The sequence below is a fragment of the Hypanus sabinus genome, chromosome 6 (assembly GCF_030144855.1).
Source record: "Hypanus sabinus isolate sHypSab1 chromosome 6, sHypSab1.hap1, whole genome shotgun sequence".
Lineage (NCBI taxonomy): Eukaryota > Metazoa > Chordata > Chondrichthyes > Myliobatiformes > Dasyatidae > Hypanus > Hypanus sabinus.
The window spans coordinates 143,221,980-143,246,224 of record NC_082711.1 but is presented as its reverse complement, the minus strand read 5'-3'; positions in this window follow the sequence as shown (position 1 = coordinate 143,246,224).

Below are 24,245 nucleotides of genomic sequence, written 5' to 3'. Positions count from 1 at the left end.
CAGGTCACTGGACCTATGTGGAGTTTTACCCTGGTCACTGGACCTGTGTGGATTTTTACCCAGGTCACTGGACCTGTGTGGATTTTTACCCAGTTTTCTGGACCAGAGCGTGGGTTTTACCCAGGTTTCTGGACCAGAGTGTGGATTTTTACCCAGGTCACTGGACCTGTGTGGATTTTTACCCAGGTTTCTGGACCAGAGTGTGGATTTTTACCCAGATCACTGGACCAGAGTGTGGGTTTTACCCAGGTTTCTGGACCAGAGTGTGGATTTTTACCCAGCTCACTGGACCAGAGCGTGGGTTTTACCCAGGTTTCTGGACCAGAGTGTGGATTTTTACCCAGGTCACTGGACCTGTGTGTGGATTTTTATCTGGATCACTGGAGCTGAGTGGGGATTTTTACCAAGGTCACTGGAGCTGTGTGTGTTTGAACCCAGGTCACTGGACCTCTGTGGATTTTTACCCAGGCCACTGGACCAGAGTGTGGATTTTCACCCAGGCCACTGGACCAGAATGTGGAGTTTCACTCAGGTCATGGGACCAGTGTGTGTATTTTTACCCAGGTCACTGGAGCTGTGAGTGAATTTTTACCCATGTCGCTGAATCTGTGTGTGTATTTTTACCTCAGATGTGGATGTTTATTTGTTTTTATCTAGTGAAACTCCTCACAACCACCATTTAACCCTGGCCTAATCACTGGACAATTTACAATCACCAATTCACCCACCTTGAATAAACTGTAGTGCCTGGAGAATCCCACACATTCCACAGGGAGGATGTGCAGGCTCCTTAGAGATGACGCCAGAATTTAACACCAAACTCCAATGCGCCAAGCCGCAATGGTGTCACGTGAACCGCCACACTGCCCTGGCGTCAGTGGGTGTGAGTGTAGATTTTTGTTCAGATCGGCTGTCGATTTTTAGCAGAAATGATTCTTTCAGGGATTTGCACATTGAATATCAGATGAAGGACAATGCCTCATTGACATTTCCAGACAGTAAATTGTTGCATTTCCGTAATGAAAGTTGGCGAGGTTCCGACAAGTCACCAGGTTTCATTCAGGGACATCTTGTGGTGCTGAAGTTGGATCAGAGAGCACAGTTACTGCCTTCATTTGGGATCAAGCTGCAAGCCCTTCCCCTCCATGGGAATCAGGGTTCTGCCAGCACACGGAGCAGGCATGAAACTCCTTTCCAGGCCTACTGTGACAAAGCAAAGATGGCTCACTCCTTGCTGCCCATTGAGTCGAGCCAGACACCGGCCACGGGCATCGGGCAGACAGAAATAGCAGTGAATTTGTAACTTCCCTTCAGAGAAGAGGAGCAGACTACCCAGTCTGACTCTCCAATGCAGGGCTGAGGCAGTGCTGGAGACACAGCTTCCATCACAGGTGAACGCCACTGATCCCACAACTTCCCTTTGAGAAGGAAAGGAGGAGTTATGTCCCAGTCACTGTTTATTCCTCATTCAAAATCAGGAAAAACAGGCAATCTCATCTTCAGCATTTGACTCACAAACAAGAGAAGATCTGCAGACGCTGGAAATCCAGGCAACACACACAAAATGTTGGAGAAACTCAGCAGGCCAGGCAGCATCTATGGAAAAGAGTACAGTCGATGTTTTGGGCCAAGCAGCAAGACTGGAGAGCAAAGGCTGAGAGGTAGATTTGAAAGGTGGGGGGAGGGAGAGAAACACCAGGTGATAGGAGAAACCGGGAGGGAGAGGGATGAAGTAACAAGCTGGGAAGTTGATTGGTGAAAGAGACAGAAGGCCATAGAAGAAAGAAAAGGGGAACGAGCCCCAGATGAAGGTGATGGGCAGGTGAGGAGATCTGTGGTAGCGGGTGTGTAATCGGGCTGTCCAGGGAAAATCGGTTCAGTGAGATTGTGAGTTGTCGGGTATACTGGACCATCCTGGTGTGTAATCGGGCTGTCCAGGGAAAATCGGTTCAGTGAGATTGTGAGTTGTCGGGTATACTGGACCATCCTGGTGTGTAATCGGGCTGTCCAGGGAAAATCGGTTCAGTGAGATTGTGAGTTGTCGGGTATACTGGACCATCCTGGTGTGTAATCGGGCTGTCCAGGGAAAATCGGTTCAGTGAGATTGTGAGTTGTCGGGTATACTGGACCATCCTGGTGTGTAATCGGGCTGTCCAGGGAAAATCGGTTCAGTGAGATTGTGAGTTGTCGGGTATACTGGACCATCCTGGTATGTAATTGGGTTGTCCAGGGAAAATCGGTTCAGTGAGATTGTGAGTTGTCGGGTATACTGGACCATCCTGGTGTGTAATCGGGCTGTCCAGGGAAAATCGGTTCAGTGAGATTGTGAGTTGTCAGGTATACTGGACCATCCTGGTATGTAATTGGGTTGTCCAAGGACAATCAGTTTGGTGAGATTGTGAGTTGTCATTGGGAAAATAAAGTTGTGTAAAATGGAGACAGAAAATGGACACACCAAAATGACAGATTGCATAAAAGTTTCACAGTGAACACTTTGGAAGTGTGAACTTGAAGCAATTGAGGAACTGAATGTCAAGATCATAGAGCCAAGGCACCATTGAAAAGTTTGAAATGGCCAATGAGATCTTTCCACAGAGCATGTGAATATTGATTGATAATTCATTGGCATTGTGAAATGGCTTTGCGTTTTCCACTGTGACAGAGTATGGCATCAGGGAACTGAAATCCATTTTCTAATATTGTGGCTTATTTGAGAATTAGCCCTGAATAGTTCAACCATTCCCACTTAAGTGCCTTCCGAAACAAAACTGCATCAAGCACAAGATTAATTTCACACAAAGTCCCACATCAAAAGAGGTAGCGGAGACATCAGTGAGAGTTGTCAAAGAAAACTTGTGACAAGTGAGACTTGTAAAGACAAGTGTTGTCAGAGAGTTCAGAGTGAACAATGGGAAATTGATCAGCAAAGCTCTGCTGAGCCTCAGGATGACAGCACACATCACACCAGCATCTACTCCTGCTGAGTTACTGATGTACAGACACAAAGAGCTCGTGACTTAATTCAGCTAAATCTGAAAGACAATTGACTTGAGACAGAAAACAAAGTCATGATTCAAACCACAAATGAAAACAATTGTAATGAGATGATAGAGTTTGTGTACTGAGTTCCACCGTTCCAATTTCACACTGGGATTTCAAGCGATGGAGAGCTGGAGCCATGCGACAAAGTGATATTGGAAATAGGAGATAAATATCAAGGTTAAGCACGTGCATCATTTATTTCTCACGGTGATATGTGAGAGTATTCAAGGGGGACATGATTCTCAGCTCAGTGGAGAAAACAACACAAAAATCTGCTGAACTGAGCGTAGCTTCCTCTGATCGACACAAGCTGATCTCAGAAGATAAATTTCTACTTAGCCCGAAAATGTGGATCACTTTTTAAAATCATATGACATCTGTGCTCACGGACTGAGCTGACAGAGAGAGTGAAATATGCGTGTGGTTTGGTAACTCTCTGTGAATGTCAGAAATTCCTAACATTCCTGCTGCTGAGAACTGGAATTGGAATTGGTTTAGTATTGTTGCTTTATCGACAGTGAAACGTTTATCTTGCACCCTGTTCAGGCAGATCAGAAAGAGCCGCGGAGATGAACTAGCTTGCTGCAGAGCCAGTACAGAAGTAATCGGCCAGATGGACTAATGTTACATCATCCTCTGAAGCACTTACTCAGTGTCTCTGATCTCCAGCTCCAGTTCCGTTCTTTCAGCTGCCTCACATGTAAATAGGAGTACAGGGCAAGGCAACTTAGTAATCAAACTGGTTAAAGATTCACTCCTTAGGTTTATCACTGTTCCCAACTTTTGTTCCAGAGGCTCATCCCGGGATTTCTGCTTCTGCCATCCTTGGGCAGTGATTTCCAGAACTCCCCAAATTTCATTCACTCCACCATTGTTCATGTTCTCTCTGTCTACATCCCCATTCATTTCCCACAGTCCTTTGCTGCATGGAAAATACCCTCAGCTGAGCCAGGTTGCTCAGAACTAGGAATCTCCAGTCTCAGTAACATTCTGTTAATCTCCTCCACACACTGTTACCTAACATACGTCTTACACAATTGTAATGACCTCTCGAGGTCCTGGGATCCTTCTGGGGTACATTCTATCTGGGGACCTGATTTATCTGATTTTGTAGATGCAAGATCTCCTTCTGTGCTCCTTCAGACCAAAGTAACTATTTCCAACACTTCATAAACTTCCCAGGAATTAAACTCATGAATTGCATGGTCATGCAGCCTCTGCCTCACTGAGCTAGAGACTGAAGTTCAGTCTTGTCTGTGTGGAGTCTGACCATTCTCCCTGTGTCAGGCATGGTGTTCCTGTAGATGATCTGGTTTCCTCCTGCATCCCAAAGATGCATGGACTGGTGGGTGAACTGCCATCTGAAATAGTCCCTGATGTGTAGACAAGTGGTAGAACCTGGGGGGAGTTGATGGGGTGTGGAGAGAGTAAAGTGGAATTAGTTTAGGATTTGTAGTTGATGGTTGGTATAGATTCAATGGGCCGAAGGGCCTATCTCTATACTGTGTGAATCCATAACTCTCTGGCCCACTCTGAAATGTCTCCAGTGCAAGACTATCCCAGCTGTACTAGTTGGTTAATACAGTCCCAGGATCTGTGAGCTGTATTGTTCTGTGGTCTATGTTCGATATACTGCTGCTTCTATTTTCTATTATATAATAATCTTTTTAAGTTGAAATATGTTATAATAATCTTTCTAAGCTGTATCAATGCCTTCATTGCTGTACCGATCTGGGTCTTGATCAGCACGTCTACTGTATCTGGGCTTTTCATTGTCCTCTCTCACTGTGTGATGCAGCTTCACCTTGGCCTTGACACCAGGAAGACAACGTGCCATCCTGGAATCACACCAGAAATGCTGCCTTTCCTCCTGTCTATTGAATCCTCTAACAAAGCAGCTGTCCTCTCCTTCTGACCCACATCATGAACATCTGAGTCAACTGTAGTGCTGTAGACTTAACCCCTGAACATCTGACATCTTCTCCAACAATCTCCAGCGTGGTACAGAGCTCCGGCAGGTTCGACTGCCCGCTTCATTGCTTCAGAGACCCAGGATCCCTCCTGATCTCTGGCGCTGTCTGTGTGGAGTTTGTATGTACTCTTTGTGGCCTGAGTGGGGGCTCTGGTCTCCTCCCATATCCCAAAGATGTGCTTGCAGGTCACTCTGAATGCCCCCAGTGTAGCACAGTTGTGATTCCGGGCGGGACCGAGTCTTCCACATGCCGGGAGCGAAGTGAAGCTGCAAAACGTGGGTGGCAGGAGAACAAGGAGAAGTTGATGAGCCTGTGAGAGAGAATATCTTGTAAGGAAATAAGGGGGGAGAAACACTAGAATTGATCTGTGGGCTGTCAAAGACTCAACAGGTTGAATGGCCTCTTTCTTTATCAGAAGGAAAAGTGAGATAAATATGAATAGGACAGCGAGATACACTCAGAATGCCCTGCAATGCTGATCTTTGTGAAGGCCTCTATTTTCTCAAAACCTGCAAGACTATAAGCTACAGAGCCTGCAGTCTACCCCATTGTGTGTTTGCTCTCTGATGAGGTGAATGGGACTGAGAACCCATGCGTAGCAGATGATCGATGCTGATGAACAGAGATAAATCATCTGAAGAGAGTGAAGCGTGGTAATATTGACATCTTAAACAATCTGATTGTTCCTCTCTGCTGCAAAGCTTTTTCCTAGTTAGTGATCAACCATCAGAGGATAATGAATGGTCTATAACTAATACGTTGGCTCTTGATCGATGCTCTGTGAGAATCCTGTGATATCAATAAACTTTCTCTAGCCATTGATAAAGGCCTGTTACTGAGACTCCTTTGATTGATGATAGCTTGATTGTTCATGCATCCATTAACCAATACAGTTCAGGAAGGAAGTGAAGGAAACAGTCGTGAAATCCACAGTGTGATTATAGTTCTGGAAGTAATTCTCCCTTGTTTCTCTACCCCACACTTTCTAATGCCACCTAACCCCCAAACCCAGGAAGCCCAACTTCCTATCGTTACCATCCTGACCAGTCCTGTGTCATCATAGACTTTAGCATTTGATGAATCTCATGACCTGCCCTCCTGAGACCAAAGTTCAGAATGGACTGGACTAAAGTGAATAACTTTAAGGTGGGAAAGCATCTCATTCCGTAAATCTCCCCTCTCACTTCTCGTCAGCAGTAACTCTCTCGAATCTGCTGTCCATGGTCCTGATTGAACTCTGTCTGTGGTCCTGATTGAACCCTCCATGCGCTGCTCTGGAGGCTGACCATTGCTCGGCTATTCAACAATGGAAGGAATCACAAGATCACCCAGATCAGCATTTGCATGTTCTGATGATGGGTCCCATTGTTTCTCTTTCCACAGATACGGTCTGACCTGTTGAGTTTCCCCAGTATTTGTTTTCCATATTGTTTGCGTGAGTTGGGTCATTTGGAGATATGGTCTTTGCCAACAATTCCCCTGCTTCCCTCCGTTGGCTGTTCTGAGGTTAGTGGCAGCACTCGAAGTGCTGATGTCTGATGCCTTGGCTCCAGGTTGCTACTCTGTCCATGAGGCCGGGACGCCTCACCTGCCCAACAAGCCCTGCGTGATTCACAGCTCAGAAGCACCGTTTTGGCAGAGGCATTGGGAATAAAGAAAGAACAGCTTTATTGAAGTCCACACACAATAACACAGTGATTCCACTGTTCAAAGCAGGTTTCTTCTGCTAATTTACTTCCAATTACAGTAGTCTTTACTCATCTGCAGAGACATGTTTAATTAGCCCCAGCTTATCAGTCTTTCTTGGTTTTCTTCCCATCGGCAGAGCTTTGTGGTGACAGATGAACTTCAGTAACAGAAGGCCACCTCCAGTGAAATTAGTATCATCAACACTCAAAGCAGCTTCTTAATGAATTCACAACTCAAAGGAGGATGTTCTCCCTCCCTGCCTCAACGTGAATGGACCTGCTTCAGGCAGGCATCCAATCATTCTCTGCTGCCCTGATGCCACTGACAGTGAAGCACCATCTTCACAACGTTCATTCACAGTGTGGTGTGTGATGGCTGGAGTCCCGTTAGCTGTAGGGTCATTCCCACCTCTCCCCCATGCTCATGGAACCTTGAGTCTTTACGGGGCTGTGTTCCTTACCTGTGTTGGGTGACACAGTGATACAGGTTCCCACCCCCTTTGCACTCGCTGGACTTTGAGTCTTTACGGGGTTGTGTCACTTACCCTGTGTTGGGTAACCCAGTGGTACAGATTCCCACCCCCTCTGCACTCACTGGACTGTGAGTCTTTATGGGGTTGTGTCCCTTACCCTGTGTTGGGTAACCCAGTGGTACAGCTGGCAGAGCCACTGCCTCACTGTCCCAGTAACCCAAGGTTGACCCAAGCCTCTGACACTGCCTGTGTGGAGTTTGCATGTCGATCCTGTGACTCTTTCCTCTGGGGACTCCAGTTCCCTCCCATGTCCCAGAAATGTGTGGTGGGTTAATTGTCAGTTGTAAATTGTCATTTGTGTGTAAGTTAGTGGGAACATCTGGGGAGATTTCATGGTAGAGTTAGGAGAATAAAACGGGTTTGCATCGAATTAGTGTGAAAGTGATGGGTGCTTGATGGACAGTACCGATGTGGCTGAAGGGCTTTTTCTGCCCCATCTTTCCGTGTCTATCACTCTATCTCTCTGTGTCTATCACTATCATTCTATCTCTCTCTCTATCATTCTCTCTGCTCTATCACTCTATCTCTCTGTGTCTATCACCCTATCTCTCTCCCTGTGTCTATCACTATCATTCTATCTCTCTCTCTATCACTCTCTCTAGTCTATCACTCTTTCTCTCTATCTCTATCACTGTCTCTCTGTCAATCACTCTATCACTCTCTCTGTCTCTAACACTCTGTCTCTCTGTGTCTATCACTGTCACTCTTTCTCTCTATCTCTATCACTGTCTCTCTGTCAATCACTCTATCACTCTCTCTGTCTCTAACACTCTGTCTCTCTGTGTCTATCACTATCACTCTCTCTAGTCTATCACTCTATCTCTCTGTGTCTATCACTCTCTCTGTCTCTATCACTCCATCACTGTCTCTCTGTGTCTATCACTCTATCACTCTCTCTGTCTCTATCACTCCATCACTGTCTCTCTGTGTCTATCACTCTATCACTCTCTCTGTCTCTATCACTCCATCACTGTCTCCCTGTGTCTCTCACTCTGTTTCACATTAGTTTGGAGTCACAAGAGATTCTGCAGGACTGGGACAAGATTTGCAGCAACTGAAGAAGCTCTTGTGTCTCTGGTTTACTGCTCCACTCTTGATGTATGATGAAACTGAGGAGGTTCTCCTCCTCTCTTCAACAGGAGTTCAGTGAGACCCTCTCTCTGTCCCCCCTCTGTGATCTCTCTGTTCTCTCCTCCTGCCATCTTCTCATCCTGGCTTCTGCCCCCATCCTTTCCAGTCCTGATGAAGGGTTTTGGCCCAACACATTGACTGTTTATTTCTGTCCACAGATGCCACCTGACCTGCTGAGCTCCTCAAACAAGAGGAAATCTGAGCAACACACACAAAACTCAGCAGGCCAGGCAGCATCTATGGAAAAAAAGTACAATTGATATTTCAGGCTGAAACCCTTCGGCAGGACTGGGAAAAAAAAGCTGAGGAATAGATTTAAAAGGTGAGAAGAGGGGAGAGAAAAACCACCAGGTGAAAGGTGAAACCTGGAGGGGGAGGGATGAAGCAAAGAGCTGGGGTCAATCGGTGAGATGAGGTGAGAGAGGGAAAAGAGTTGGGAAATGGAGAGGAGGCATTACTGAAAGTTTAAGACATTGATGTTCATGCCATCAGGTTGGAGGCCACTCAAATGAAATATAAGGTGTCTTGATTCTGCTCGGTTATTTCCTGGTTCCCTTAAATTTCCTTTGTGTCATGATCGGGACCATTGACTTCATTGTTTCCCCATGGTTCGTGGGCTCTGTAATCAAAGGAACTTGATTCTCAGCTGAACTAGCAGTATATAGTGTCCGGCTTACAGCTACTCGGCACTAGATCACCACCAGACGTCACCTTACGTCACCGAAGCCAGTGTGAGCAAGTCACATCGCCGGAGCGAGCCAAGACTTCTCCCCGAATTAATTGGCAGTAAGTTGCCTCTCCTCGCCGGAGCCAACCCGTTAAGTTATCTCGCCAGAGCGGCTCCATCAAATTAACCCGCCAGAGTGAGACAAGAGCCACTGTCTGTGGTTCCTGGGCCGCGTCAAGAGCTTGCCGCTACTTGGAGCCATCTCCTGCCAAGATAAGGAACTGACCATCATTGTGTAATTTTGTCTCTTTGTTTTCTCGTCTCTGCTGAGTAGGTCCGGCCGTTTTGCTGCTACTCTGAGTTGGGAACTGTCTCCTTGTGTCCTCATCTCCATTGGGTAGGTCTGGCTGTTTGCCACTACGCAGAGTTGGGGAATTCTGTCTCTTCATGTCCTGTGTTCTGTGTCCTGTGTCCAAGAAGAGTCCCGGCTCTGTGTCCTGTGTCCAAGAACAGTCCCGGCTCTGTGTCCTGTGTCCAAGGAAAAGTCCCGGCTCTTTGTCCTGTGTCCAAGAAGAGTCCCGGCTCTGTGTCCTGTGTCCAAGAACAGTCCCGGCTCTGTGTCCTGTGTCCAAGAACAGTCCTGGCTCTGTGTCCTGTGTCCAAGAAGAGTCCCGGCTCTGTGTCCTGTGTCCAAGAAGAGTCCCAGCTCTGTGTCCTGTATCCAAGATCAGTCCTGGCTCTGTGTCCTGTGTCCAAGAAGAGTCCCGGCTCTGTGTCCTGTGTCCAAGAAGAGTCCCAGCTCTGTGTCCTGTGTCCAAGATCAGTCCTGGCTCTGTGTCCTGTGTCCAAGATCAGTCCTGGCTCTGTGTCCTGTGTCCAAGGAAAAGTCCCGGCTCTTTGTCCTGTGTCCAAGAAGAGTCCCGGCTCTGTGTCCTGTGTCCAAGAAGAGTCCCGGCTCTGTGTCCTGTGTCCAAGAACAGTCCCGGCTCTGTGTCCTGTGTCCAAGAAGAGTCCCGGCTCTGTGTCCTGTGTCCAAGAAGAGTCCCGGCTCTGTGTCCTGTGTCCAAGGAAAAGTCCCGGCTCTTTGTCCTGTGTCCAAGAAGAGTTCCACTCTTCTGTGTTCTGGGTTCCAAGTCCAGGCTCCAAGTTCTGGGTTCCGAGTCTGGGCCCCAAGCCCCGGGCCTGAGTCCCAGTCCCAGCCCAGGCCCTGAGCCCCAGTCCCAGCCCAGGCTCTGAGTCCCAGTCCAAGCCCAGCCTGTGAGCCCCAGTCCCAGCCCAGGCCCTGTCCCAGTCCCAGCCCAGGCTCTGAGTTCCAGTCCAAGCCCAGGCCCTGAGTCCCAGTCCAAGCCCAGCCTGTGAGCCCCAGTCCCAGCCCAGGCCCTGTCCCAGTCCCAGCCCAGGCTCCGAGCCCCAGTCCCAGCCCAGGTCCCGAGCCCCAGTCCCACCCCAGGCCCAGAGCCCCAGTCCCAGCCCAGGCCCTGTCCCAGTCCCAGCCCAGGCCCTGTCCCAGTCCCAGCCCAGACCCTGAGTCCCAGTCCAAGCTCAGGCCCGGAGTCCCAGTCTAAGCCCCGGGCCTGAGTCCCAATCTAAGCCCAGGCCCTGAGCCCCAGTCTAAGCCCCGGGCCTGAGTCCCAGTCCAAGCCCAGGCCCGGAGCCCCAGTCCCAGCCCAGGCCCAGAGTCCCAGTCCCAGCCCAGGCCCAGAGTCGCAGTCTAAGCCCAGGCCCTGAGTCCCAGTCTAAGCCCCGGGCCTGAGTCCCAGTCCAAGCCCAGGCCCGGAGTCCCAGTCTAAGCCCCGGGCCTGAGTCCCAATCTAAGCCCAGGCCCTGAGCCCCAGTCTAAGCCCCGGGCCTGAGTCCCAGTCCAAGCCCAGGCCCGGAGTCCCAGTCCCAGCCCAGGCCCTGAGTCCCAGACTAAGTGCCGGGCCGCAGTCTGTCCAGCCATGCTTATTCCTACTTCTGCTTTTCTTACTCCTTGATTTCCCTCTGAGCAATCCCCGCTTCTCCGCTTTCCTTGTAACTATTAAGAAAAATGCTACTTTGTTAACAGTACGAAACGTGTTTGTATTGTCCGCCCATGTTCCACACTTGTGACAATAAGGAGTTGTTCCTCCAACCTGAGTGTGGCTTCATCACAACAGTGGAGGAGGCCATGGATGGACATATTGGAATGGGAATGGGAAGTGGAATTAAAATGGGAGACCACTGGGAGATCCTGCTTGTTCTGGTGGATGGGGTGAGGAGGCTCGGCGAAGTGGTCTCCCAATCAATGTCAGGTCTTATCGATATACAGGAGGCCACACCGGGAGCACTGAACACAGTAGATGATCCCAAAGGACTTGTGGGTGAAGTGTCACCTCACCTGGAAGGACTGCAGAGTTCCTCTATCACTTTGTGTGCGCTTTTTCAGTTTTGGGACGTCTTGCTCCCGTAGGCTGGCCCAGCTGAATAACTGGACAAAGGTGATGCCATGTTGCTGCTGGTGATGAGAGGAATGTACAGATTCAGGTTTATTCATCACAAGTACTTCGAAACAAACAGTGAAACGCATCATTTGTGTTAACAACCAACTCACTGAGGATGTGCTGGGGGCAGCGAGTGTCACCACACATTCCAGCACTAACTTAGCCTGTGCGCCATATTCAGAAGCAACAAAAACAACAACAGTAAACAAGCCCCTTTCCCAGCCTCCCACCCACTCACCAACACTGACAGACTCCAACCCCAGGACAAACTGCCTCTGGGCCTCCAGTCCTCACCAAGCTCTGGACTTCAACCTGTGGCTGTTCTCTCCAGACTTTGCCAACCTCTTGGTATTGATCCCAGTACTCACCGATCATGGGTTTGACCTTCTGTCCTTGACCAAACTTTGGGTTTGACCTTTTGTCCTTGACCCCAGGACTCACCGATCTTTGGGGATGACCTTTGGGCCTCTCTGATCACGGGTTTGACCTCAGGATTCTGTAATCGTTGGTCTGACCTTTGGTACTTGACCTCAGGACTCACCAATTATGGGTTTAACTTCAGGTCTCGACCCCAGGTCTCTCATTGACCTCCAATCCTGATGACCTGGGGAGGAGGTGGTCACTAGTTAGACTCAATGGTCCTCATGACTCCTGCCCATATGAACCCCTGACCCGGGATCCTGGGGATTACTGACCTGCAGATCACTACTCCTCAGTGCCTGCCAACTTGACCTCTGGGATCACTGACCTTTGACCATGACCTCTGAACTCTGACTCCTGGCCTGACTCTTCATTTGCTGCCCCTGATCTCTGTCTCCCTTTTCCCTGTCCCTAAACCCTCACCTGACCCCTGACTCCCACGCTGTCCCAAAACCATTGCTACAAACCTGAAATGAAGAAAATGAGCCAGCCGGCGACAGACGGTGCAGCCGGGGTATCACAGAGGGAAGATCTGCAGCCTCCTCTGTTCCCAGGAGAAGGTCACTGCACTCCCTGCCGGAGGGATCACTGTCCGATATTCAGGGTGAATGTTACATATTGCTCATCATCCCCTGTCTGAACGTTGTCTACGTGAGCTGTCTCTGTCTCTCCATTGGCTGAGGAGCTGCTAATGCAATTGAACATCATATGATTGTCAGTGGCATCTCAGCGGAGTGAATGAGGAGACTTGATCTGCTGAATCATCAGTGGGACCTACTTCCCCATTCCCTTTCTCACAGTCGGTTGGTTCCTGATATTCCCAGTTGGACCTACTTCCCCATTCCCTTTCTCACAGTCGGTTGGTTCCTGATTTTCCCAGTTGGACCTACTTCCCCATTCCCTTTCTCACAGTCGGTTGGTTCCTGATATTCCCAGCAGCTCACCAATGTTCTTCACTGAGTTTTGTTTCAGACAGACAGACAGACAGACATACTTTATTGATCCCGAGGGAAATTGGGTTTGTTACAGTCGCACCAACCAAGAATAGTGTAGAAATTTAGCAATATAAATCCATAAATAATTAAATAATAATAGGTAAATTATGCTAAGTGGAAATAAGTCCAGGACCAGCCTATTGGCTCAGGGTGTCTGACACTCCGACGGCGGAGTTGTAAAGTTTGATGGCCACAGGCAGGAATGACTTCCTATGACGCTCAGTGTTGCATCTCGGTGGAATGAGTCTCTGGCTGAACGTACTCCTGTGCCTAACCAGTACATTATGGAGTGGATGGGAGACATTATCCAATTGCATGCAATTTGGGCAGCATCCTCTTTTCAGACACCTCTGTCAGAGTCCAGTTCCACCCCCATAACATCACTGGCCTTACGAATGAGTTTGTTGCTTCTGTTGGTGTCTGCTACCCTCAGCCTGCTGCCCCAGCACACAACAGCAAACATGATAGCACTGGCCACCACAGCCTCGTAGAACATCCTCAGCATCGTCTGGCAGACGTTAAAGGACCTCAGTCTCCTCAGGAAATAGAGACGGCTTTGACCCTTCTTGTAGACAGTGTTCTTTGACCGGTCCAGTTTATTGTCAATTCTTATCCCCAGGTATGCTTCACCATTTTACAGCCTATAATTAATTCCATAATTAATCAGGGTCCTGGTGGCTGAATCCTGTTCCTACATCCTTCTATTCTGCTCAATCCTGTGTCTTTCTTTACCTTCAGGGTCCGGGTGGCTGAATCCTGTTCCTACGTCCTTCTATTCTGCTCTACCACAGTACCCATCAATGAAAATGTCCACTGTGTTTTGTTACAGCCACTTTTTGTCTATTTTCACCCCCCATCTGTCATTCCACCCCCTCCCCCCACAACCAGTGGCACCTCTTCTTGTGACTCAGATGAGCCAATAGATTCCATCTGAGGATAAAGCTGAGATCTCCTCGCAGGTCTCACTTCCTACCAAGTTGTGCCTGACTGAACCCTCCGTTGGTCGGACTAGACCATGGATGTTGTGTCCCAGCCGTCTATGGGATATGCAGACCACGGCAGTACGATATGGAGAGCAAGCTGTTCCCTCGTCGCAGGCTCCCCCTCTCCCCACAGCTGATGAATCCAAAGGGACAGCAGAGACCGGTACAGTCAGGGACCCAGAGCAACGAGTGCAGGCCACTGAATGGGGCAAAGATTGTCCTACAGTTCACAGTCGTGACAGACAGGGACCCAGTGGAATGAGGGCAGGCCACTGAATGGGGCAAAGATTGTCCTACAGTCCACAGTCATGACAGTCAGGGACCCAGTGGAATGAGGGCAGGCCACTGAATGGGGCAAAGATTGTCCTACAGTTCACAGTCGTGACAGTCAGAGACCCAGTGGAATGAGGGCAGGCCACTGAATGGGGCAAAGATTGTCCTACAGTTCACAGTCGTGACAGTCAGAGACCCAGTGGAATGAGGGCAGGCCACTGAATGGGGCAAAGATTGTCCTACAGTCCACAGTCGTGACAGTCAGAGACCCAGTGGAATGAGGGCAGGCCACTGAATGGGGCAAAGATTGTCCTACAGTTCACAGTCGTGACAGACAGGGACCCAGTGGAATGAGGGCAGGCCACTGAATGGGGCAAAGATTGTCCTACAGTCCACAGTCATGACAGTCAGGGACCCAGTGGAATGAGGGCAGGCCACTGAATGGGGCAAAGATTGTCCTACAGTCCACAGTCGTGACAGTCAGAGACCCAGTGGAATGAGTGCAGGCCACTGAATGGGGCAAAGATTGTCCTACAGTCCACAGTCGTGACAGTCAGGGACCCAGTGGTATGAGGGCAGGCCACTGAATGGGGCAAAGATTGTCCTACAGTCCACAGTCGTGACAGTCAGAGACCCAGTGGAATGAGTGCAGGCCACTGAATGGGGCAAAGATTGTCCTACAGTCCACAGTCGTGACAGTCAGAGACCCAGTGGAATGAGTGCAGGCCACTGAATGGGGCAAAGTTTGTCCTACAATCCACAGTCGTGACAGACAGGGACCCAGTGGAATGAGGGCAGGCCACTGAATGGGGCAAAGATTGTCCTACAGTCCACAGTCGTGACAGACAGGGACCCAGTGGAATGAGTGCAGGCCACTGAATGGGGCAAAGATTGTCCTACAGTCCACAGTCGTGACAGTCAGGGACCTAGTGGAATGAGTGCAGGCCACTGAATGGGGCAAAGATTGTCCTACAGTCCACAGTCGTGACAGACAGGGACCCAGTGGAATGAGGGCAGGCCACTGAATGGGGCAAAGATTGTCCTACAGTCCACAGTCGTGACAGTCAGGGACCCAGTGGAATGAGGGCAGGCCACTGAATGGGGCAAAGATTGTCCTACAGTCCACAGTCGTGACAGTCAGAGACCCAGTGGAATGAGTGCAGGCCACTGAATGGGGCAAAGATTGTCCTACAGTCCACAGTCGTGACAGTCAGGGACCCAGTGGTATGAGGGCAGGCCACTGAATGGGGCAAAGATTGTCCTACAGTTCACAGTCGTGACAGTCAGAGACCCAGTGGAATGAGGGCAGGCCACTGAATGGGGCAAAGATTGTCCCACAGTCCACAGTCGTGACAGACAGGGACCCAGTGGAATGAGGGCAGGCCACTGAATGGGGCAAAGATTGTCCCACAGTCCACAGTCGTGACAGTTAGGGTCCAGTGTGTAGCAGGAGTTGCCAGTCAGCATTGAACTCAACGTCGGACAGCCTCAGAGACTCCAGCTCTGGATTTTTCATCAGCGTTTACTCCCGAAGCCGTCCCCACGAGTGGGTGGAGCTGCAAAGCAGCAGAGGTTTGAGATTAGAGTTTTCCCTCTCCGGGATGAGCTGCCAACCACGATCGACAAAAGTGACTGGTTTTCAGGCACCAGGAACCCACCTTCGCTCCTTCTCCTGTCAGTAGAAATGGTTCTACTGGGTTTAGGAGCTCAGCCATACGTGAAGGCGAGGAGCTGGGCTTGGCAGTCAGAGGCTATTTGAGATGCACGCCATCGGGCAAGTTTAATAGGAGTGGCAGCTTATCCCCACTAAACACCCCCCACGCCCGCACCCCCAGCTATAACAGCCTTCAGGAAGCCTGCTTGCTGCCTTCTCTCTGTCAGGCGTTGCTACGGTTCCGTATAAACACAACGTGTAGAAAGTGCTGGAAGGGAGCTTTGGCCACACCTGTGAGTAAAGCCCCAGTGACTTCAGCTTGGCAGCTGTGGAGGAGCGACAGAGAAACATTCAGAACTGTCCCGTCGTCTTCCTCAGCCCTTCGGAATAAGAGTCAGCTGGAATGAAACCGTTTTATATGACGTGAGAATTTGCTGATTCTCAGCTGCTGGACTGAGCTAACACAATATGTTGCTAGTTATTGTGCAGTCCTGGTCTTCACACAGATTTAAACAGCTTTTAGAAGTGCTGGGAGCTCTGCCCTCTGCTTGGTTCAGCTCATTGTCCAATACATCAGGCTGCAATGAAATAGACTAGTGGTGTGAAGCTCAGCGAGGGAACAGTGCTGATGGTGACGATAAACACTGTACACAGACCACTGAATGGGGCAAAGATTGTCGTACAGTCCACAGTCGTGCAATTATAGTTGTGCACAGTTGTGTAATAATAAACACAATGAGTGCAGACCACTGAATGGGGTAAAGATTGTCACACAGTCTAGTCGTGCAAACAGAAATGCTGAAAGGTCAAATACACACCAAGCAAGAGACGTGGAGTTAGAATCGGATTCCGTGACCTCTGTACTGGGAAGGGGATGTGAACAGAGTGACTGGTTCACAAGTCTGATAGCAATGGGGAAGGCTGCTCTTCAGGCTGGACCCCCAGGCTTTCAAGCTCCTGCATCTTCTCCCAGAATGAGACAGGCAGCCTTGACCATACTGATAGCCTTTGTGAAGCATGCACCATTCAGATAGACTGAATGGAAGGACATGACCAGCCTGTGTTGGACTGGGCAGTGTTTATCACCTTCTCCAGATTCCCCTGGTCCAGAGCTGAGCGGTTACCCACACCAGGACGTGACCAGACTGTGTTGGACTGGGCAGTGTTTATCACCAGATTCCCCTGGTCCAGAGCTGAGCGGTTACCCACACCAGGACGTGACCAGACTGTGTTGGACTGGGCAGTGTTTATCACCTTCTCCAGATTCCCCTGGTCCAGAGCTGAGCGGTTACCCACACCAGGACGTGACCAGACTGTTGGACTGGGCAGCGTTTATCACCAGATTCCCCTGGTCCAGAGCTGAGCAGTTACCCACACCAGGACGTGACCAGACTGTGTTGGACTGGGCAGTGTTTATCACCTTCTCCAGATTCCCCTGGTCCAGAGCTGAGCGGTTACCCACACCAGGCTGAGATGTTTCCTGTTTGGATACTTTCTGTGGCTCATCTGTAGAAATGGTGGCCAAGGGGAATCTTCACAGATGCCTAGGCAGTCCAATCTCTGATTCCTGCCCATATCCTGGCTGCTGGAGAGTAAAGCTTGGCCACCTCTGGTGTCTCTGCAGCCACTGCCTGTCCCACTACAGACGGTTTTGCATGGGAGCCTCAAAGGGACACATGTGGAACTCTTCCAGCCTCTGTCCCATGCCTTCAGGACAGCCAGGAATCTCTCACCCCCATTTGGAGGTGCTGGCACCCAGAGGTCAGGATACTTGACAGAGTCGGGTCTCAGGGAATGGAAACTCTGTTCTAGACAGAGAATTACTGCTTCTTTCAGAACAATGAGTCCCATTCACGTGTGCTTTTTGCCCACTAAGTATTTTCACTCTTTGAGTATCTGACTGTGTATCTTACTTAATGTGAGGAATGATGTAAAATATCCTCCAAAACTAAAGAGAATGTTCCACTTCGGGAACAATCTGACATTAGTCCTAATGAACAATACAATATATTAAACCTATAATGACAGTGTAAGTCAGAGTGTGTCGATGTCAGATCAGACTGTTTCTGATAAGGAGCAGTCCAAACATTGTTCTGTTACTGTCAGCCATTCTCGGCTCTGTCACATGCAGGTGCTCTCTGATAAACGCAGCAATAATTCTATATTACAAGACAGCAAAACCATATTGTTAGGATCAGATCTCACTGGGGCTCTGTCAAATAATTCACATCACTGAAACAGGCTGGTAGAAAATTAATAACATTTCTCTGTCAGGAAATTCTTCTGGTTATAATTACTGTGCCAGCATCTGTAGATTTGTGCAGCGTTTATTAGTGTTCACCGAAGTGTGCACTAAACTGAAAACTCTCTGTAGAGCTTCGATAATGAAATGTGAAGACGTCTTTAATATGGAGTTGAAGGACATTTCTAATACTGGAAACATACCCTCAGCAACTTTGTGCTGTTTGAGGATTTGAATGTGTCGAGTGAGCTTTGACTTTGATCCTTGCATCGAAGAGCTCACTGTTGCACCCAGTGTAAACAATGACTACTTTCTTCATCATCGACCCAAAATACTGGGTCTCCTGGACACAGAGTCAAAGGTGAGCTCACTTCCATTTGCACAGATACGACAAAAAGCTTTCTTGCAGCAACGTCACAGGCACATAGCATCATATAAGCAACATTCACAATAACAACAATTAAACATAAATTATACACAATTATTGCAAAAAAAAAGAGCAAAGAAAATTAACTCCATTTTGATGTAGTACTCTGGATGTTGAAATATGCTGTATTTTAACAAGTGATAACCAATGGAGCAGAACAACACTGCGCCCCTCCTATATGAAGTGAAACAACAATTTTAATTCAAGGAGAATTATGATGAGCTTAAAGCATAGATCAGTACTTGGAGCGATGATGTTGTGGCCATTACAGAGACTTGGATGGCTCAGGGGCAGGAATGGTTACTTTAAGTGCCAGGCTTTTGATGCTTCAGAAAGGACAGGAAGGGAGACAAAAGAGCTGGGGACTTGCCTCTGTTGATCAGAGGTAGTGTCACGGCTGCAGAAAAGGAGGAAGACATAGAGAGATTATCTACTGAGTCTCTGCGGGTGGAAGTTAGAAACAGGAAGGGGTCAATAACTCTACTGGGTGTTTTTTATAGACCACCCAACAGTAACAGGGACATCGAGGAGCAGACAGGGAGACAGATTCTGGAAAGGTGTAATAATAACAGAGTTGTTGTGGTGGGAGATTTTAATTTCCCAAATATCAATTGGCATGTCCCGAGAGCGAGAGGTTTAGATGGGGTGGTGAGTGTTGGTGTGTTCGAGAAGGTTTCTTGACACAATCTGTAGATAAGCCTTCAAGAGGAGAGGCTGTACTTGATCTGGTATTGGGAAATGAACCTGGTCAGGTATCAGATCTCTTAGTGGGAGAGCATTTTGGAGATAGTGATCCCAACTCTATCTCCTTTACCACAGCATTGGAGAGAGATAAGAACAGACAAGTTAGGAAAGCGTTTAATTGGAGTAAGGGGAGATATGAGACCATAAGGCAGAAACTTGGAAGCATAAATTGAGAACAGATGTATGTTCTCAGGGAAATATACAGAAGAAATGTGGCAAATGTTCAGGGGATACTTGCTTGGAGTTCTGCATAGGTACATTCCAATGAGATGGGAAAAGATGGTAGGGGACCCCTACTCTTGGTGATTTTTATAAATGACCTGGATGAGGAAGTGGAGGATTGAATTAGTAAATTTGCTGATGACACAAGGGTTGGAGGTGTTGTGGATAGTGTGGAGGGCTGTCAGAGGTTACAGCATGATATTAATAGGATGCAAAACTGGGCTGAGAAGTGGCAGATGGAGTTCAACCCAGATAAATGTGAAACGGTTCATTTTGTTAGGTCAAATATGATGTTAGAATTGAGTATTAATGGTAAGATTCATGGCAGTGTGGAGGATCAGAGGGATCTTGGGGTCCGAGTCCATAGGACACTCAAAGCACAGGTTGTCTCCATGGTTAAGAAAGCATAGAGTGATTTGGCCTTCATCAATTGTGGGATTGAGTTTAAGAGCCGTGAGGTAATGTTGCAGCTATATAGGACTTTGGTCAGACCCCACTTGGAGTACTGTGCTCAATTCTGGTCGCCTCACTTCAGGAAGGATGTGGAAACCATAGAAAGGGTGCAGAGGAGATTTACAAGGATGTTGCCTGGATTGGGGAGCATGTCTTATGAGAACAGGTTGAGTGAACTCGGCCTTTTCTCCTTGGAGCAACGGAGGATGAGAGGTGACCTGATAGAGGTGTATGAGATAATGAGAGGCATTGATTGTGTGGATAGTCAGAGGCTTTTTCCTAGGGCTGAAATGGCTAGCACAAGAGGGCATAGTTTAAAGGTGCTTGGAAGTAGGTACAGAGGAGATATCAGGGGTAAGTTTTTTATGCAGAGTGAGTGAGTGGAATGGGCTGCCGGTGACTGTGGTGGAGTTGGATACGACATGGTCTTTTAGGGGAATCCTGGACAGATATGTGGAGCTCAGAAAAATAGAGGGCTGTGGGCAAGCCCAGGTAATTTCTACGTAAGGACATGTTCAGCACAGCTTTGTGGGCCAAAAGGCCTGTATTATGCTGCAGGTTTTCTACGTTTCTATGTAACAATTCTCACTTTCATAGCCTCTTTGTTGCTTTGTTACAGTAACAAGAAGCTTCCCACTCACCTGGTAGATAATGCTCCGTAACATCAGAGGAAAGGGAGGTCCAGTCGAACATCAGCTGGGTTACTCAGTTCCTTTTTCAACCGAAAGGTTTCAGATTTCAGGTTTACTCTCAATTGATGCAGCTTCAAATGATCAAAGGCATGACATCTTTAAGCTGAATTTTAAGGGATGGCGAAACCGACCACCATGATTGTGAGCCACACGCCGAACACAGCACAGGAACAAGCCCTTCTGCCCAGAACATCTGTGCTGAACACGATGCCAAGTTAAACTAGAGTTCCTGCTGCTGATTCATTGATAAATCTCTCTCCATTCCCTGTAGATTTGTGTGTGCACTTAGACCGTCTGAAACACCACAACTGCATCTGAACTCATCACAACCTGGGCCTCTGAATCACCACGACTGTATCTGTACTCATCACCACCTGGGCCTCTGAAACACCACGACTGTATCTGTACTCTTCACCACCTGGGCCTCTGAAACACCACGACTGTATCTGTACTCATCACCACCTGGGGTGAAACACCACGACTGTATCTGCATTCATCACCACCTGGGCCTCTGAAACACCACGATTGTATCTGTACTCATCACCACCTGGGCCTCTGAAACACCACGACTGTATCTGTATACATCACCACCTGGGCCTCTGAAACACCACGACTGTATCTGTACTCATCACCACCTGGGGTGAAACACCACGACTGTATCTGTACTCATCACCACCTGGGCCTCTGAAACACCACGGCTGTATCTGTATTCATCACCACCTGGGCCTCTGAATCACCACGACTGTATCTGCATTCATCACCACCTGGGCCTCTGAAACACCACGACTGTATCTGTACTCATCACCACCTGGGCCTCTGAAACACCACGACTGTATCTGTACTCATCACCACCTGGGCCTCTGAAACACCACGACTGTATCTGTACTCATCACCACCTGGGCCTCTGAAACACCACGAATGTATCTGTACTCATCACCACCTGGGCCTCTGAAACACCACGACCGTATCTGTACTCATCACCACCTGGGCCTCTGAAACACCACGACTGTATCTGCATTCATCACCACCTGGGCCTCTGAAACACCACGACTGTATCTGTATTCATCACCACCTGGGCCTCTGAAACACCACGACTGTATCTGCATTCGTCACCACCTGGGCCTCTAAAACACCACGACTGTATCTGTACTCATCACCACCTGGGGTGAAACACCACGACTGTATCTGTACTCATCACCACATGGGCCTCTGAAACACCACGACTGTATCTGTATTCATCACCACCTGGGCCTCTGAAACGCCACGACTGTATCTGTATTCATCACCACCTGGGCCTCTGAAACACAACAACTGTATCTGTACTCATCACCACCTGGGCCTCTGAAACACCATGACTGTATCTGTACTCATTACCACCTGGGCCTCTGAAACACCACGACTGTATCTGCATTCATCACCACCTGGGCCTCTGAAACATCACGACTGTATCTGCATTCATCACCACCTGGGCCTCTGAAACACCACGACTGTATCTGTACTCATCACCACCTGGGCCTCTGAAACACCACGACTGTATCTGTACTCATCACCAACTGGGCCTCTGAAACACCACGACTGTATCTGTACTCATCACGACCTGGGCCTCTGAATCACCATGACTGTATCTGCATTCATCATCACCTGGGCCTCTGAAACACCACGACTGTATCTGTACTCATCACCACCTGGGCCTCTGAAACACCACGACTGTATCTGCATTCATCACCACCTGGGCCTCTGAAACACCACGACTGTATCTGTACTCATCACCACCTGGGCCTCTGAAACACCACGACTGTATCTGTTCTCATCACCACCTGGGCCTCTGAAACACCACGACTGTATCTGTACTCATCACCACCTGGGCCTCTGAAACACCATGACTGTATCTGTACTCATCACCACCTGGGCCTCTGAAACATCACGACTGTATCTGTATTCATCACCACCTGGGCCTCTGAATCACCATGACTGTATCTGTACTCATCACCACCTGGGCCTCTGAAACATCACGACTGTATCTGTACTCATCACCACCTGGGCCTCTGAAACACCACGACTGTATCTGTATTCATCACCACCTGGGCCTCTGAAACACGACGACTGTATCTGTATTCATCACCACCTGGGCCTCTGAAACACCACGACTGTATCTGTATTCATCACCACCTGGGCCTCTGAAACACCATGACTGCATCTGTATTCATCACCACCTGGGCATCTGAAACACCACGACTGTATCTGTATTCAACACCACTGGGGCCTCTGAAACACCACGACTGTATCTGTATTCATCACCACCTGGGCCTCTGAAACACCACGACTGTATCTGTACTCATCACCACCTGGGCCTCTGAAACACCACGACTGTATCTGTACTCATCACCACCTGGGGTGAAACACCACGACTGTATCTGTACTCATCACCACCTGGGCCTCTGAAACACCACGGCTGTATCTGTATTCATCACCACCTGGGCCTCTGAAACACCACGACTGTATCTGTACTCATCACCACCTGGGCCTCTGAAACACTACGACTGCATCTGAACACATCACCACCTGGGCCTCTGAAACACCAGGACTGTATCTGTATTCATCACCACCTGGGCCTCTGAAACACCACGACTGTATCTGCATTCATCACCACCTGGGCCTCTGAAACACCACGACTGTATCTGCATTCATCACCACCTGGGCCTCTGAAACACCACGACTGTATCTGTATTCATCACCACCTGGGCCTCTGAAACACCACGACTGTATCTGTACTCATCACCACCTGGGCCTCTGAAACACCACGACTGTATCTGTACTCATCACCACCTGGGCCTCTGAATCACCACGACTGTATCTGTACTCATCACCACCTGGGCCTCTGAAACACCACGACTGCATCTGAACTCATCACCACCTGGGCCTCTGAAACACCACGACTGTATAAGTATTCAACACCACCTGGGCCTCTGAAACACCACGACTGTATCTGTACTCATTACCACCTGGGCCTCTGAAACACCACGACTGTATCTGTATTCATCACCACCTGGGCCTCTGAAACACCACGACTGTATCTGCATTCATCACCACCTGGGCCTCTGAAACACCACGACTGTATCTGTATTCATCACCACCTGGGCCTCTGAAACACCACGACTGTATCTGTACTCATCACCACCTGGGCCTCTGAAACACCACGACTGCATCTGAACTCATCACCACCTGGGCCTCTGAAACACCACGACTGTATCTGCATTCATCACCACCTGGGCCTCTGAAACACCACGACTGTATCTGTACTCATCAGCACCTGGGCCTCTGAAACACCATGACTGCATCTGTATTCATCACCACCTGGGCCTCTGAAACACCACGACTGTATCTGTATTCAACACCACCTGGGCCTCTGAAACAACACGACTGTATCTGTATTCATCACCACCTGGGCCTCTGAAACACCACGACTGTATCTGTACTCATCACAACCTGGGCCTCTGAAACACCACGACTGTATCTGTATTCAACACCACTGGGGCCTCTGAAACACCACGACTGTATCTGTACTCATCACCAGCTGGGCCTCTGAATCACCACGACTGTATCTGCATTCATCACCACCTGGGCCTCTGAAACACCACGACTGT